Raw genomic sequence first — 17380 nt, 5'->3', positions numbered from 1 at the left:
CAAACTGAGTTTATCCTTCCAACTATTACCTTAACAAAGTATCTACAGCTCTCCCTGATGCAAAGTCAAGAGTCTGTAGGTTCAGAGGTTCAGCAAGTTACAGACTTGACCTTTCACCATTGAGATCAATGCTCAAGTTCATCCTGCACTCTCGAGTGAAATACAGTCAGCAGTTTCTACTCAGTCCCTGGTGAACAGTAGCTCACACAATAAAACTATCATACCTAATTCAGCTTTTGAGAGAAAGGCCTTGCATGCAGGCTGATTTATGGGTTAACCCAGCAGAAGATACTCCCTATAGGTCAGGTGTGATGAGGTCATTGACAGGGCAATAGTGATGAAGTTTTTGACTGTAAATTCCCTATATTTCAAAAGCTATAACAGACAACTATAAACAATTTGGGTAAGGTTCTTTCATAACTCAAGAAAAATATTCTTGCTTTATGTACTGCATAAAGGATCGCCATTATCTCCTTTCCTTTTCCTTGTGTATGAAGTAAGGCTACCAGGACATATTTATTCTCCACGTTGACAGAAGTTACAGACTATCTTCTTAGTACTTTCGAGTTCATTTACAAAATTCAGTGGAGATAGCTTCAATTAGGGTCATCTGGTCATGTATCCCTTGATCCTTTGATCACCAAAGCAGAAATACCATGTTGGTAATCTCTGGGCTACCATTTGGGTTAATGAATCGGCTTGAGTTTAATTCTAGCCCAGATGTAATCTTTTATAGCTTAATGATTTGTTCTAACATGAACTCCACTTGAACATAAACAGTTTCTTTATTTAGAGTGAAAATTCTTTTTTATAACTTGTTTCTCTTCCTAATTAATTCTAGAGCAATTAAATCAAACCTTGATCTGTGGCAATCAAAATTAAATCATAGTATGGGTTAGGCTGCTAATATCGTCTTTGAGTTCATTATTATCAAGGCTAACTAATCAGCAAAGGAGGGAGAAACTGATGTAGCAAGGGTTACAGATCTGAGGACTTGTTCTCATTTTTAATAGCTGATCTGATTTAATGTATGATAATACTTGCACTTATTTAGTAACTGTTTTCCAAGGAGCTCAACATACTCTCCCAAAGTTAATTTATTCTCACAACACTGATGTGCAGGAGGTAAATATTATCTCCCAGGGACACAGAGAAGTTTTGGGACATAGAAGAGCTGTGGGCTGTGTGCAAAGTCACAGATTGGAGCCCAGATCTTAATTCCATTAACTAATCATTAGCTGGGGAGCTTCACTGTGAAGTCTGGTTATGATAAGAGAGGAACAGTACCTCATCCATAAGCTCTCACGAAGCACCCTGCTTAAAATGGATTGGTTGCCCATTGTATCCAGGCACTCCTCAGAGTTAAAAGCCGCCTCCATCACACCTCCTCAAAAGGACTTGCCATATAGCTCTGGCCTGCAGTTGACAAGGGGGATTTGTGTTCCCAGAGGTAAAGAAAATTCATTTGTAAGTTGTTAACAAGATGGAGGCTGATGAATTTGACAGATACCGTAGATCTTAGCTCTACCTAAATAGTCTGGCCTGTTCACATTACCACATACCTTCTTTTTGAATTAGATCGATTTAAAAGACAATGAAAGGGACACTTTACAGCCCTGACTGTCCTCAAATTAAGGCATTGAGATCCCAGATGAGCCCCAGCTGAACCAGTTCTCTGCCTGGATCTCTGTATGTAAATATATTATCCCATGTTGTGGCAGATTAATTCTGACTGTGCAGGAAACTCCTGCCCATTTGGGTCATCTTTGTGTGGTACAGCAATTGTGTGCAAAGGACCGAATCATCCCAGTTCAACTCCAAACAAGGAAAACACAAGAAAGCATCACAATGTTGTTTGTACTCCAGTTCTATATTAGCTTGGAAAAAATTACAGCAGTGCCATTTTCAATTCAGTGTTATGCTGGAAAGGTTGCAAATTAATTAGAATTATGCCTTCTTTGTGCCAAGTGATAATTTACTGCAATTAATTATCAAAAGATCTACTGCTGTCAATTATGGTACTTGCTCTTTGGGGGGGAGAAGCTATTTACGTATAGCTAAATTCTGTAACAAAGTTCCATTTTACTTTTATTGTTTTCAATTAAACTACCATCATTTGCTTTCCCTCTGCCAAACACAATAAAGACTCGTTAAGAACTAATCATGCTACTGTGACCTTTTTTTTAATCCAAACACTAGCTAGACCTGCACTGAGTCAACACTCCTATTGTTACACCTGCAAATTGTACGTAGAGAGGAGCATACTTCAGAATTAATGAGCACAGCTGTGGTCTCTCTTACATTCAACACTTGTAAAATAGACCTCTTTAAAGTGCCATTATCACAATATTGATAGAGTTATTTATAGTACTGCAAACGTTCCCAGTCATAACAGAGTCCTTGTTATCCCCCACAGCAGTTCATGTTGTTGCCATCTCCTGGACTCATTCCACAGTTTGTGATAAGGCACCACGTGGACAGTCCTTCACAAATGAACTATAAAAGGCATTAGGAAAACTTCTACATAAGCAAGTTTTATAGCAGGGAATAGGTCAGGCTGTCAAGACGCAGCCTGCATAAGACTTGTCATGTTCGTCTGCTATGCAGTTTCCCCTATTTTCTGGATGGGATGTGAAACAAAATTACAGGCAGTGCAAGCTGCAAATGATCTGGATGGCATTGTCCAAATTAGACCTGCTTTTTGTAGTTACCAATACTGTTTTACCTTAGTTCAGTAAAACAGATGTAAGTTCAAACTCTTGGTGTCAGTCACTGAAAACAAATATCACAGGTGCCAACTTTGGTTGCTAAAAGAATACAAGCTTCTTGGGCTTCACAGCTTACGTGCAAACAGCTAAAGATTGTCCAAGGCAGAGGTTCTACTGTCAGCTGGAAGCTATTTGCCTTTTTCAGGTGTATTCCTACTCAGCTTGATCTCCTGACACATTACTGAGATATCAGCCAACGTGATCAAAATTAAGTCAGTAGGAGACTTAATCAGCTCAAGTTTTCCCAGTCTCATAACTGCACCACCAAGTATTTATTTGTAATATTATTGTTATATTTCATATTATTCTATGGTTAAGTTTTGTCACACTTGGCTCTGTATCCCACTAAAGATCAGGAAACAGCTTTTGTGGGAACACATCCATAAGATCTCCAGAGCTGTCCTGTAGACCCAGCAAACAAGCAACTGGGAAATTCAGTGCAATTGCTACAGCCATATGAAGATTTCCATGTTAGGCAATCAGCCACACTTAATTTTTTTTTTTTTGGGGGGGGGGGGCGGGGGAGGCGGAGAGTCACTTTTGTAGGTGAGTTACAAAGTTACATCCTTGTGAGAGCTTCAGAGGTCACAGATCACGGGTGAGCACAGCCACTTACAGGGATGGCTACTCCCCATCGAGCTCACACAGGCAGCTGAGGAACAAGACTGAGGCAAGCCTTGGACCTTGCAGCCACTGCCACCAACACTTTTACTCCCTCTTTCTGGTTGCAATGCTTTACTTCTCTTGTTATAGGGCAGGAAATAACTTTGTTTCTGATCCCTTATCTGAGGCAAATCATTTTGTCGTAATTCAGCCTTGATTTTGGAAAGAATTGCAGAAAACCTACAAGTCCCCAGAGAGTAAAAACTCAACAAACACTTTGCTGTTTATGAATTATTTCCCCAGATCCATCTGTTTCATATCTTAAATGCTTAATGGCTGAAAGGTCAGATCGAAAATAACCTAATAATCTGTTTTCCCTCTGAATTTAAGAGAATACTTTCATTGCACAGGACAGCTCAGAGCAATGTTTCTCTCACAGGTGTTGCTGGTTCAGATCTCCCTTCAGGCAAGTAGGCTTGTGTAGTGATTCCCAGCTGAGGGCTATTTGGTTTACCTGAAGTTATTTGTCAGCTGCTCCTGCACCTCTGGGGAAGGAGAGAAGTGAACTTCTGCTCTCTTTGAGGCAAATGTGGAGCTAGGATAGGTGCTTTAGCACAGGGTTTTAAATCCCCAAATTTCCCTTGCTTGGCATGTATCAAGCTGGGCTTCTCAGTGAGGATTTGGATATATACATACTCTGTTTGTAAGGGTTCTGGCAATTTTCTGATTATTGCAAAAAAGCTTATCTCTAGAAGCCTCTGACTTTTTCATTGCTTTTTTTTTTTTTTACTTCTGAAGAATTTCTGTTCCCAGGTTTGCTTATGTCTGTGGCTTGTACCTCTGTGTATTCTTACCATAACTTGGAGCAGCTCTAATTTTGTCAGTATATTTATCCTCAGCTATATCAGTGCAGTAGAAAAAAGCTCAAGAGGCAAAAGGGGTGGGGAGTGGGGGAATCAAAATCTTCCAGTTACTTTGAGATTTGGAAGAGTCTTCACATTTTGAGTAGCTTTTCAGGATTTTGGAAATGTTTCTATTTCTCAACAAGAGAAAAGAAAGAGCCTGTGTAGTTATCGAGATAAGGAGTTTTGTGGAAGTGAATGAGACAAGACTGGTAACTAGGCCTGTCACCTGGGACCCTGTGCTGCCATTTCCCTCTGAGTAAGTGACCTTGTTAATAAGAAAATGGCTCTTCTAGAACAGTGCTCTTCTATAAGGAAAAGCTAGAGCTGGGATGAAGCAAGAGATAGGGAGTAGTATATTGCTTTTCGTTTCCATAAACTTACTGAGGAATGGCACGCAACTTCAGTGTACATGTGATTAAACTAATCTAGTTAAAATCAGAAAAGGATTTCTCATAATTCAATTGGAGTTGTTTTTAATGTTTGGACTTTGGTCAAGGACAGCTTTATTGATTGAATTTAATTGCATATATTTTCCTGTCCATTTATTGAAGCCCATTTTTCAAGTTACTTGAGAGGCTGCTAACATTTCAGAAAGGGGATATGCCAAAGCATTGCTTTAATTCATTATCTTTTGGACATACAGTAGTTGCTGCTTGGCCCAAATTAAATCTGTTAGAGAATGTGATAGCATAATTACTTACAGGTATCCAAAACTGCTTTTAACTGAATTCTCTAGGAGGTTAAGCATAAGATTTGTCTTGCCCTTACATTGGATGCAAATGTCTGGGATTTCAATGATAAATATTTCATCAACTGAGGATGGATTTTTCTTGTTTCCGTATGTTGCTGACAGACTAAAATTCTTGTGAGGTCTTTATTTTTCCTTAATATATTAAAAAAAAAAAAAAAAGTCTTTTTTACAAATTAGCTCAGTAACTCTTTCAAAATGTGTACACACTGTGACCCTTGAGGTAAAGAGAAAACCGTCTGCAATTCTGATTTGCTTATTTTCTTTCAAGCCGTGCTCAACCCTCAAAGACTTTCTAGACAAAACTGCACATTAGCTAGATTGCTTCACGCCGTGTTCCAATGACGTGAAGTCTGTGATCCTCCAAAAGTTATGTCAGCCTGCTTCCGAACGTAGAGAAGGGCTAGATGTTCCCAACCTGGAAAGACCTATGGGCTGGAAAACGCTGTGAGAAAGGCAGCAACCACGTTGCACTGCAAACCCCATGCCACAGCCCTACCACTTTGCTGAACCAGAGCTGTAGAGGGAGTGCTGCTCCTGTAAGTTCTGTCTCTGCTTTCCTGCCTATTTTCTATGGTCTTTTGCTCCCAATCACAGCTTCCTGCCTTCAAGAAGTTCTCAGTTTAGCAAAGAAATTGTATATGTGCTTATCTTTAGGGATACAGGAGCTTCTGCTGGCAGTTGTGGACCCATCTGAAAGTTGGGCTCAGCTCCCTGGCTCTGCACTGAAACTAATTGGCATCATCTTGTTGTCTGTGAAAACTACAAGTAGCAATAGTTGCAGCTGTTAAGATTGTATCTGTCAATAATAAGCCTAAGTATAAAATGTGATTCTATTTATAAAAACTCTGGCATACAGTGCCTTTTCAGGTACCTGATTACTTAGTAGGGAGATAAGTAAGGCCAGAGTCGGTTTGGTTTCAAAAACTGCAAATCAGACATGGTCCAGACTGACTTACTAATCCTTTTTTATTTAAGAAAGCATAATGCTTCCTTGGAGTGAGAGGAGGTTCCCACAAAGAGCCCAGGTTTTATCCTTTGTTTACATTAGCTCAGTGGTTAACAAGTGCAAGCTGAAATACCTGACAGCTATAATATCTCTCCCCTCCTGGCCCCCAAAACACCTGACATTTAAATGTTGCCTGATTCACAAAAGTTTCACTCAGGAATCCTGTGATTGTATCTGATAAAAGGCACAAGGAATTCCTTTCACAAGGAACTGAACCACAGATGGTTATGTGATTTGAGGGCCACTGAACATCGGCAGTTTTACCAACTGAATCAGAATTACAGAAACACCTGCATGACTGCATCTGCAGACTCAGCTAAATTATGCTTCCATCCAGCCACATGATATCTAATGTGTAATTCTTCTGCATTTTAATCAAATGCATTGTAATGTCAGTACAAAATTTTAATATGAATGCACCTTAATGTAGGAGTAACTAATAGCTGCCATCCATTAGTATCAGTTAAGAGACATACTTCCTACTAGACAACAGGGGCACGGTTATTTTAACTCATTACCTGCTTTGTAAATGACATTTAATTGCAGATGAAGAGGGGATGTTAACAGTACATGGCTGGGAATGCAAGACTGAGCACCCGAAAGCTAGCAAATGTTTGAAACAGTATTGTAGAGTGGTGTTCATAAACCCCTTGCGTGGTGAGACAAGCTTTGTGCGCTCTGCCCAAACAGTACCTGTTCCCTATAAAACCTGCACTGAGTTTAGCAACTTAATGCTAGAAAATTGTTGCTGAGCATGTGCAAACTCTGAGTTTGTAGAGGCTTTTCAGATGTGATGGATTTTTGAGGCTACTGTAAAGCATTTCTTAAGAAACAGATGATGTAGGCCAGTCTCCTAGGTGTGCTTTCAAACCAGAATGTCAGAGAAACCAGAAAACCAGAGCTTTTCAAGCACTAACTACCAGAATGGTAACACTGAAACTTGGGGGTTTTAGCACTTTTCTTAGTGATAGATGAATTAGTTTGGAGAAAAGTTTTTCAGAAAGAAACTAGCCTGACAAAACCAGGAATTTTGGAAAATGTCCACCAACGGCTAATACCTGATAGTTACAAGCACCGAAAATCAACCTTTAAACCAGCAAGCACTGGTCAACCTTGGGCGATGGATAACGCCTTAAGTTACTGCTTGCTGAAATTGCTGAATCTGTCATTTGGCTCTGTCCTGAGATGTGCCTCCAGTTTAGCCTTCAGAAGTGTGACCCAGTGCCCACAGAACTGAATTCAAGACTTCTTCCTTGGTATGAGGTTCTGCCCACAATATAGCTGATAGGATTGGGGCCAGATCTTCTGAAGAACAGATATTGTCACATCATGGTACTCTGTTATTGGCTTAGTCATGCTTCTAGTACCATTAGGGAAAGCCTGAAAGCATGGAGTAAGGTAGAAAGTGAAGATTTAGACTAAGTATATTAATTCCTGAAAAGCTGGGTATCGAAACACAGTGCTTCCTGCCCATGTTTGACTTTAGTTCATTGGTCCCTTAGTGCACCCAGAATTATAGCTCAGTAAACATCTTCAAGATCATACATTTAAAAAAACCCAAACATTCGTCCAAAATCTCGAAGCGTGGCTTAAAGGCAGAAAATTTCCTAGCAGAAAAGAGACTGAGAAAACACATCTTGACTTGGTCATTTCCCCTTTCATATGTGGACACGTTCATTACAAATTACACTGAAATCAGTAATTATTTTCATATGGCTAGTAAATAATAACTATTCAACATTTGCATGTCCCTGACTTGCAGTGGAGTGGGATTACAGATGGTACAGGAGGCATCAGTTCTACAAAACATCTTGAAGAATTCAACTTCATGATGGAAATTGTTCTGTCATCACTTAACTTATATGCACGTGAATACCAGCATAGTGGGGAGCCCACACTTAGGAGAACCACCAAAGATGATAAAAACAGGTACACAGAAATAAAATGTGAACGCTTGTAGTTACATTAGCTTTCCACTTGTTTTCATAAGTACTGAATGTTAAAGCTCTAACCATTCTGCCTAGAAGGAGCCACAGGCAGAACCCAAACATCCAAGTCCCAATTTATCCCTCAAAAAAACCCTGCCTTTCTTCAGTGGAGAGGCTTAACTATACTGTTGCATGGCAAAGGGAAGGGAATACACAGAATAAAGGTACTTTACGTAAGAACCTTGGATTCCAGTTCATGTCTATGAAGTATTTATGCTGAGCCTGCAAACCCCACCAAGCAGCTCCCATATGAAAGAATGAGAAGGAAAGTGAGGTTGCATTTGGTGGTCCTGTTAAGCGCAGTGATTTCTAATAACAGCAATGTTTTCTGTTAGTGATCTGGATCAACATCAAAAAAAAACCACCATCTAGTCAAGTGCCCAGCAAGGGGTCTATTCTCATGTCCATGCTCATATGTTAAGTCCCATTGACAAGCATTAGTGGGAACTGCATGCACATATGGGTACGTGAATAGCCCCAATGGGAGCTGCATAAAGTAGTGTTTGACTATACAGAGATCACTTCACTCACCAAGATAAAATAATCTTGGGGGAGAGGCCTTAAAGAATGATGTGATGAAATCAAATAATTTACAGAAAATGATAAATAATGGAGGTAAAAATGAAGCAACAAAATAAAAACAGCATTACAGTCTATTCTTTGAACTAAACAGTAAATGAGAATTAGCTTTTAGAAATTAATCCTGGCCAAAATTTACAAAAAGAGCTCATAATTCTGAGTTCTCTAATTTTTAGAGCCTCTTTGTCTTACTATTACTCTGTATTCTAAATAGAAATGAGAGACACAGCAAAAAGATCTTACTGACAAGCCATGAGTTAAGAAAAGCACTGCTAAGTATTGCTCTGCTGAAGAACATGGTACATGAAATAGTGGCAGCTCTGCAGTAGGTCAGTGATAATGATACTCCTGAGGTTGCGCAACACCAACAGCCACCCTATAAATGTCAAAGCCTTGCAGAAACTCCCTGAGAAAGGTTTCCTGCTACCTGAAAAGCTTCCAGCAGCCAATCTGCTGGACAACAAAAATCTCTAAAGAGTTTGTTCTCTTTCTGCAGGCAACGTTCAGGTTTTTCCCTGAAGCCACTGCCTAGTCCAGAATCCCATCGTGATTTGGAGAACTGTTCTTACTTATATAGCTGAAACAACCAAAGCTTTCCTGACAGCCACACATGAATAGGTGCAATGAGTAATGAAATCATCAATTAACAGAGCAGACAGCAATCACTGCTGGAGAGTTTTAGGACAGTGATAAGTGCCCATATTAAGAACCCAAACTGGCGGGATATGGAGTGGATCATAAGAAAATAGCACACATAAATTAGATCTAACTGTTATCAAGATCACAGGTTTCCTTACCTTTTCCTGGTGCCCGTAGTGGAATTCAGCTACCTGAATTATAAGTTATTGCAAAGTCCTATGTATCTGTGTGTCTCACTGGCTTCAGACCTAGGTCCAGACTGCTCCAGCAACACTGCTTTGGAACATCCTGAGGTGAAGAAATCCATATGACTGATAGTGAAAGGTCTTCTCTTACAAGGTGTCCTTTTCCAGTGGTCCTTTAGACCAACAGCCAACCTATCAATCATGGTAAACCAAAATGTGTTGGGTCACTGCTGGCCAAAGCATTTGAGAAAACAAAGACACCATGTTCCAGCTGAGACACCTGCAAGTAATTACACATGGTGATGGCAGTGTGTGAAAGAACTATTTGAGAGCGGATGCTAAGAGAGGTGCCTTTCTTTTTTGTATAGACTGAACTATTTTCTGATCTCTAAGTGCCTTAGGGTCTCAGAAATCAAAGGCAAATTAGGCAAGGTAAAGAAAATCAGTCACCAGGTGTTCATCTGGAAAAGTGATAGAACTCCAGTGATTTTCACCAGTTCTGGGAGCTGATTCCCCTTCCCAGATGATACTGGATTTTATAAGGCAACTTTATCAGGCTAGTGGAAGAGGACAACTGCTCCACAGAGAACAGAATCTGGAGACCCACTCTTCCCGGAGTGTCTTCTCTACCTAAAACCAGATCTTTCAATCTCCCTCTGATGTTTTTGGATATCTGGACACATGTGATGCATAACAAAGACAGGCATGCGGTTTTAGGAGCAGCTAAAATGTGCTGGCTGACCCTTTCCTGAAAACCTCCCGAAAAGGAGAGATGAGAAGATGACTCCTCCTCTGACAAGTACCAGAGGACTGCAGCCAGGTAGGAGAACTCTGAGTTACGTTCATGTTTAGTGAATATTTATTACATTAGCACTATTTGAATGTTACTGAACACTGGTTAGAAAAGGAATGATGGAGACAGATTCGATTTAAGTAATATTTGTTACTAAAACTCAAAACGCATGCTGTTTTCAGTATTGAATTCTGTTTTGGTAAAATCCATGATCAGAAATTGTTTTTACTGTACATGTACATTGATACATTAAGTATCTAGAAATCCTAAGAAGAAAATAATGTTGCAAACAGCAGTAAAGAGATATGACAACATATTTTCTCTTGTGTTCTAGATTTCCACTTCTGGAAGACAACCCACCCCCATCAGACTTCTTCCTATCGAAAGAAAAGAGGAAGACCAATGTATGTTCACAGATTGAGAAATAAGTCACCTTCACATTGTACCACCACATCCTGGATCTGTTATTTTAAAGATAAAGAAGTTCCTCAGAGTACATCCATCTCAGCAAATCATTTCAGTTTGTGTTTCATTTCAAGCTGCTCAGTTGATCAGTGGGACAATTTCTTGCTCAGAGTTGATTACCAACATCACTGCAAGCCCAAAAGGCAGGTCGTCAGCCACTGGATCCACCTCTGACCAGACTATCTAGCTGTCCAGGCTTTTCTGTCACTGACAATTTTGATGTCCCCCAAACTTTTGGCATTTATCAATTAATAATGCTGCTCAGTGTCTTTTTTGTTTCGGCTTGTTATTGAGTTATCAGTGTCTCTTCTATGGACAAGTTGTGGTAGTTACAGTGCAGATACATAGACTGAAATACCCTCAATGACATTCTTCACTTATATATATGGCAGATGAATAAAATGCATGCATTTCATAGAGGTTTGTATTGAAATTGCCCTGAAGAACAGTGCTCTTGGGGAAACCACCAGGACCACCTGGAAGCACATTTACCTTGCAGTTGGTGGAGTGTGTGAGAGAAGGCCAGACCCTAGGCTGTAAACCCCAGACAGCTACAGACTGAGAGACTGCCTCCAGTCAGTAATTAGGAGATGGATACACACACACACCCCAAAAAAAAAAAAAAAAAAAAAGGGCCATCCCTTCAGCATCACAGGAAGCATTGTGAGCTCTACTGGATGGAGTTACTTTGCAGAGCTTGACTCAATCACCTGAGCTAAGATTTTACAGAGGATGCTTAGTATAGGCTGAAAATGTTACAACCAACTAGAATAGCATCTTCCTGGAGCATCCTTCTTTAAGGAAAAAAAGCCTGATCCTCACCAGCTGTACATGCCAGTGTTGCTCCCACAGAGGAAGAGCTGCCGTTCTGCAGTAGGTGTGGTTGGAAAGACCACAGGGAGCGGTAGGGGAGACCTGGTTACATCCACATCCATCGTAAAATTAATAACAACACAGACACCTGATATTTACGTTTCACAGGCTAATAAATATGTCTAAGAGCAGAAGGGATTATGCTGAGCCTTTACTCTGACCTCCTGCACAGAACCAGTTTATGCTATTTGATTTTACAGACTTTAGCTCCCACCTCTCATCAGCGGCTAGCAGGTCATTCGGGTAGGCTGAACTGCGCTTTGTCTGAACTTAGATGGGAGACCCCCGAGAACGTGCTAGAGCTGAAGGAAATGGGATGAGGTCCCTGCTTTCTCTTCCTTCTGCATTACACCAAGCTGCAATTGGAGGCACCGTGTGTTGGTACTGTAGTCTGGAAACTGATTCTGTTTGTTCATGGGTTTGACAGTTGTTGAATTTTTTGGAGGACTGAGAGAAGAACAGGTTTGTAGAATGCGAGTAACACGTAGGATACGCATCTGGGAACTGCTGTGGTAGGTACATATGCCCACAGAGGAAATAAGCTGTGTGAGCAGCAGAACAAGTGATTGCCAGCGTTTCTTATGGGAATCAATAGCTGAGGCAGGAGTGCTTCAGCAAAAGGGGCTTGGGGTGAAGTTTCAGCCTAGCATTCTGCCTGTGACCCACTCTGATCCAGGACGGTCTTATTCATACTGTGAATAAAACAGACTTCCAAGTAGAAGATGCCCAGAGCCGGGGTCACTGCTTCCCCTTTACCAGAAAGCAGAGGCACAGGGCTCGGAGGAACCAGCTGTTTCGTGCCAGGAGGCAGGCAAGGGGTGACAGGGGCTGCCTTTTGGTGGTTTTGTGTAGCTCCATCGGCACATAAGCTTTGTTTCTATCTTTTAAAATAATACATTATTAGAGATGTATGAATGTGATATCTGCACACCTGGCCTGGGTCTGGAGAGCCCACGAAATGTGTTAGACTTGTTATTACTTGATTATTCCTTTGCACAGGTGTACGTTCCCGCTCCCAAATGCTTATGAAACGTCTCTGCTGATGTATATAGACTCACAGTGTTGAAGGCTAGAGAAAGCCCCTTGATATAAGACAACTCATCATGTGCCACTGCCCCTGCATTAAATGTGTTAGCTTGTTTTTGATTACAGCAGGTCTTCTGGTCTTGCTTTGAAAATAAAAAAAATAAAAAAAAAAAAAAGAAAGAAAGAAAAAGACAGTATATACTTTATGCCTTGAAAGTTAGTTTTCAGCCACTCTTGCTGTTAAAAAAAAACCCTGAATTCTCACTTGAGTTTATTTGACTTCAACTTGCAGTTATCCATTTTTCTCTGAAAGATTAAAAATACCATCGGTATCCAGCAGATACTTCCAGACACATCTCATAGATACATAAATGCTTACACAATATACTCTTGTCACGTCTCAGTCTTCTTTCCAGTAAGCTAGGCAGATTGAGTGCTTTAAATCTTTCACTGTTAAGTACTTTCTTCAGCCCTGAAATCCTCTCTGTGATTCTTTTCTGCACCCTCTCTAGTTTTCCAACAATCTTTTAAAAGTGCGAGCACCAGGAACCACATAATCTTACACTGTCTGTATTAAAACCAATTCTCTTTGAATGGGCTCACCTCATCAAGCAACTGAGATCATTTGGAGTGTCGTTCTCATCATTGTCTGTCACTCCACCAATGTTCCTGTCACCCTCAAATTTATCAGCTGTGAATTTAGTGTTTACAGCCAAACCATTGAAGAAAACATTGACTAGGATCTGACCCGATGCTGATCCTGGTAAAACTCTCCCATTTGATAAGGCTTCCTGATTCAAAGCTACTTTTTAACAGGCTGTTAGCCAATTCCTAATCTAATTAGTGCATGCTCTATTGATATTTCTAATGTTTTTTGATCAGAATATCACACAGTGTTAATTCTAATCTCCATAAAAAATGAATATCACATCTCTTCATTGACCTTTATCATTCAGTCTTTACCTTCATCATATTATTTGATGCGCCTCATCAAAGAAAGAAATTGTGTTTGTCTGATAAGGCTTATTTCTCCTAAAACTGTATTTACCATCATTAATTATATTTCTATTCTTCATCATTTCAATCCCATGGCAGCTTTTCCAATATACTGTAACAGCTCATGATGTGTGAGAGGCCTGTTTTTGAGGTCTGTACATGTGTTATCAACCCAATCAAAACAATTCATACACCCACTCTTCGAAAAGTGAGACGTTTCATTGTAGTGGCTTGCTGCTTACTTATGTATCATCTGGTAATTAAAACTGACTACTTGCCACGCTGCTTTAAGTGTAACCTGTGAAAGAACTCCAGCAGTATGTCTGTTCAGTCTAGTCCTGGCCAGTTTTCCAAGTGTTTCCCAGTGACCACTGGTACAAAAACCGTTACAACCCTGGACTTCCAGGGAGAGCTACATGCTTCCTGAAGCATGCCTTAGAAGAACACCATGAAAAGGACGATGATGAAATATCAGCTATCATGTAACTATCTATAAATGTTAGATTTCTACAAAGTGATTCCACTGAATTGTAATTAAGGGTTTGAAAGTCGAATGATTTTAAGTGCTAGTTTTAATTACCGCTTGGTGAACTTTAGTGTGTTAGGATTGTCACAACTTTCCTTTAGAATTAGTGTCAAGCCAGGCAATACAGTGGGAAATTATTAACTCATACTTTGGTTCAGCAATTATCTGCATTACAAGGTTTATGCAATTAGCTGTTTAAGATGTCATTATATTTTGCCATCTGGTACACAGGAGTTTATGCATATGAACAGGCACGTGTTGAAGTGATTTTCACTATATGACTCTTGATCTCAACCCAAATCATCACTATAATGAGTGGAAGACACAGTGTACAGTACATTAGTGGCAGGTGCATACTATCAACTTCATTTTAATAGAAGACTTTCATGTTTCCATTTTTAAAGTATTCCGCACAAGTGCTGAAAAATTAATTGCTCGTTTGCAATTTAGCAAAAACTGAGGACATGTTATTGCTAAATGCTAAGGAACATCAGTTTTCAGAAAAGTGGCCACTAATTTAAGTTCTTTCCATCTGTAACTTCAGGCCAATTTCTGCTCCAGACAATAAGAAAGTCTCACTGAAGTTCAGCTTAAAATGTTCTCTCATTTCATGGTGAACATGCTGAATTACCTTTGATAGTCTCACAGCACTGAAAGCCTCCTGAAGCTATTGCAGAGCAAGTTGCAAGGATGCCTTAAAACCCACCTGTGGTATGGTCCGTGGGCAACAACCTACAGTGTCTCAGGTTTTTGCCACGGTGCACAGTACCATGACCTGCATCCTTGGTCTTACCTCAGTCCATCTAATGTCACCTTTGCCCATTGGCTCACGTTTGACACGCAGATTTTAAATCTGGGGAGAAAAGGTGTTGCTGTCAGCAGCCTACCACAAGGAAATCCTAGCTTGCAGACAGTACAAAATGTAAATATCAATAATGACAGCGCTGCATACTTAGATAATACCTGGTATTTGTGACACATGCTGCATCTGGTGTTCTAAAAATATTCACAGTCTTTAATTAATTAAATTGCATGCAGCTATTAACCTCATTTGACACAAGGAAACCGGTCTCTGGAACTGTAAGAGACCTCCTCGGTCACAGGAAGGCTGTGCAGAGACTGCGAGCGAGCCATCAGTGGGGACCATTCACTGAACTGCAGTGCAGACTGCTAAAACCCCACTGCAACTGCAGCACTGGCATTTAGCTGTAAAAGTAGGTGCAACAGTTTGATGCAGGACAAGGCTTTGGCATCAGGGGATGGACAGGATAGCTCCTGCTGCCTCCTCCTTCGAGTCAGACTAAGTGCTAAATGCGGGACTGCTCGCGAGACAACACAAATTGCGTGGGTCTGCTGGCAAATCACATTTCTTAGGAACATTTATTGTTTTGTGTTCTGGTATTACGCTCTGGATACTCCCCACGTCTTGGGGCAGCGGTGGTTGTCTCAGAGGGGGAGAGGCACCGTTCCCAGACCTGCTTCCAGCCAGGGCCCTGGCACAAAGCGAGGGACCGTGCTGCATCTCCGTGTGCAGCCGCTGCGACTTCATTATTGAATTACATTAACAGGCCGCCCTCTAGTGTCATATTTTATTACATGGGTAAAAAAAAAAATGGGCCGGGTGGGTGAAAATTTGTGTTTTCTCTTAGCAAACACCAGCAAGTGAGTCACCCACAGAAGCAGCCACAAAACATTTCTATGGAGCACGCTGGGAAGTCCTTTCTCAGGCTACAGTCCCCGAAATTTGGTGTAAAAGAGGTTTTCTACTGAGGTTCAGGAAGCTGATCCCGGGAGGCCCAAGACAAATACCACTCAAATCCATGCATGCACAGGCTGAGGTGCTCTCTAAAATCAGCATTAACATTTCTGTGGGTGGTTATATCAACACCATGATATATACATGCATCTATACCTCTAACGTGAAGTGCTTCATCCTCTTGTACGTCCATCAATGTCATTGAGGGAAATACAGGGAACATCCTTCACAGCAACACCCCCAGTGCACACAGATCGTTTTGCTCAGGCTAAAGACAAAAAGGTGATATACATAAGGCAATGGGCATTGATTATTGAGGAGTCTGCAATATTTCAGGGCTAAAACTAGAAAATACTAACAATGAACAACCAGATGAATACTTTTTTGCTCTGAACCTTCACTGGCACTAGCGGTCATGCTATATAAACTCTTTAGAGCTGCCCTTACTGGGATGGTTAGGCAGGGGGAAGTGGGACGAAGCACAACCACCTCCTCAGCAGCCCAGGCCAAGCCAACAGCTGGTGTAAATTAGCATGTGAAGGCAGTGCAAGTCCATCCATTTACACCAGCCGGAGACCAGCCCTTGCGTATTAATGTTCCCTGACACTGAAGCCACCTGCCTATCTTCCATATTACTGAGCATATTTTGTTTCTTATGGGAGACCTGCTCGGTCGCACAAAGAACATACTTTCCTTTAGGTAAATAAAGGGAAGAACCTGGGCTGCAGCGCACCAGGACCCCTCTGGTCCCTACCGGCCGGCTGGCGACCGGGGTCTGCGCCTCAGGGCTGCCTCTGAGGGGGACACTGGTGGTGTCCCTGGAACAGCTGGGATGGAGGAAACAAGCCCTTGGTTTTCCACAGGGAGCGCGGCCTCTGCCTCCTCCCTCCTCCCCCCAAAACCCTCTGGAATGACGGAGGTAAGGAGGAAGCCGGAGGAAGGAGCCGGGGACACCCAGCCCTCCCCTTCCCAGCCGCAGATGGCGGGACCGGGAAGGCCTGGCTCTGCCAACCTCAGACCCACGCACCGTGGCTGGCAGAAACCGCGGACGAGGCGAGGGTGCAGCCGCTCAAAGTCACGTCTCTCCCTGAGGTTTAACCGGGATTATTTCCCCGGGTTTGCTGGGTTTGCAAAATATGCAAACCGGCCACCTGGGCCCAACCGTGCCCGCCGCTGCCACAGACGCGAGGGGCCGTCGCCGCGGGGCCGCAGCCCCCTCCCGCCGCCTCAGCCGCCCGCCGCCTCCTCACGGCCGGGCCTGACCCGCCGGCAGGGGGCGCTGCGCCGCCCGGCCTTGAGGCGGCGAAGAGGGCGGGAGAGCGGGGCGGGGCGGGGGCCGGGCGGGCGGGGCGGGGCGGGCGGCGCCTTCGCGCCTCCAGGGGGCGCCGCCGGGCTCTGGCGGGAAGCGCGCGGGGCGCGCAGGGCGCGCGGGGAGGCCGGCCTGGCGGGCACGTGCGGGCGGCGTGCGCACGGGCGGGGGACGCGGGCCTTGCACACCCATGTGCGCGAGGGCAGGCACCC

At 42.4% G+C, this 17380-nt stretch overlaps 1 long non-coding RNA gene across 1 annotated transcript in view; it reads left to right on the top strand.

The window, feature by feature from the left end:
- The window catches only part of LOC308071266, an 89005-nt gene extending 77716 nt beyond the window's left edge, over positions 1 to 11289 (top strand). Inside the window, exon 2 of the long non-coding RNA XR_013931031.1 lies at positions 10552 to 11289. This is a non-coding gene — a long non-coding RNA (uncharacterized lncRNA). The remainder of the gene's footprint in view (positions 1 to 10551) is intronic.
- Positions 11290 to 17380: the final 6091 nt, after the last annotated feature.

Source organism: Falco punctatus (assembly GCF_963210335.1).
Source record: "Falco punctatus genome assembly, chromosome: 11".
Classification (NCBI taxonomy): domain Eukaryota; kingdom Metazoa; phylum Chordata; class Aves; order Falconiformes; family Falconidae; genus Falco; species Falco punctatus.
The sequence above is the reverse complement of the archived record's forward strand: the minus strand, read 5'-3'. Positions and strand labels throughout refer to the sequence as shown.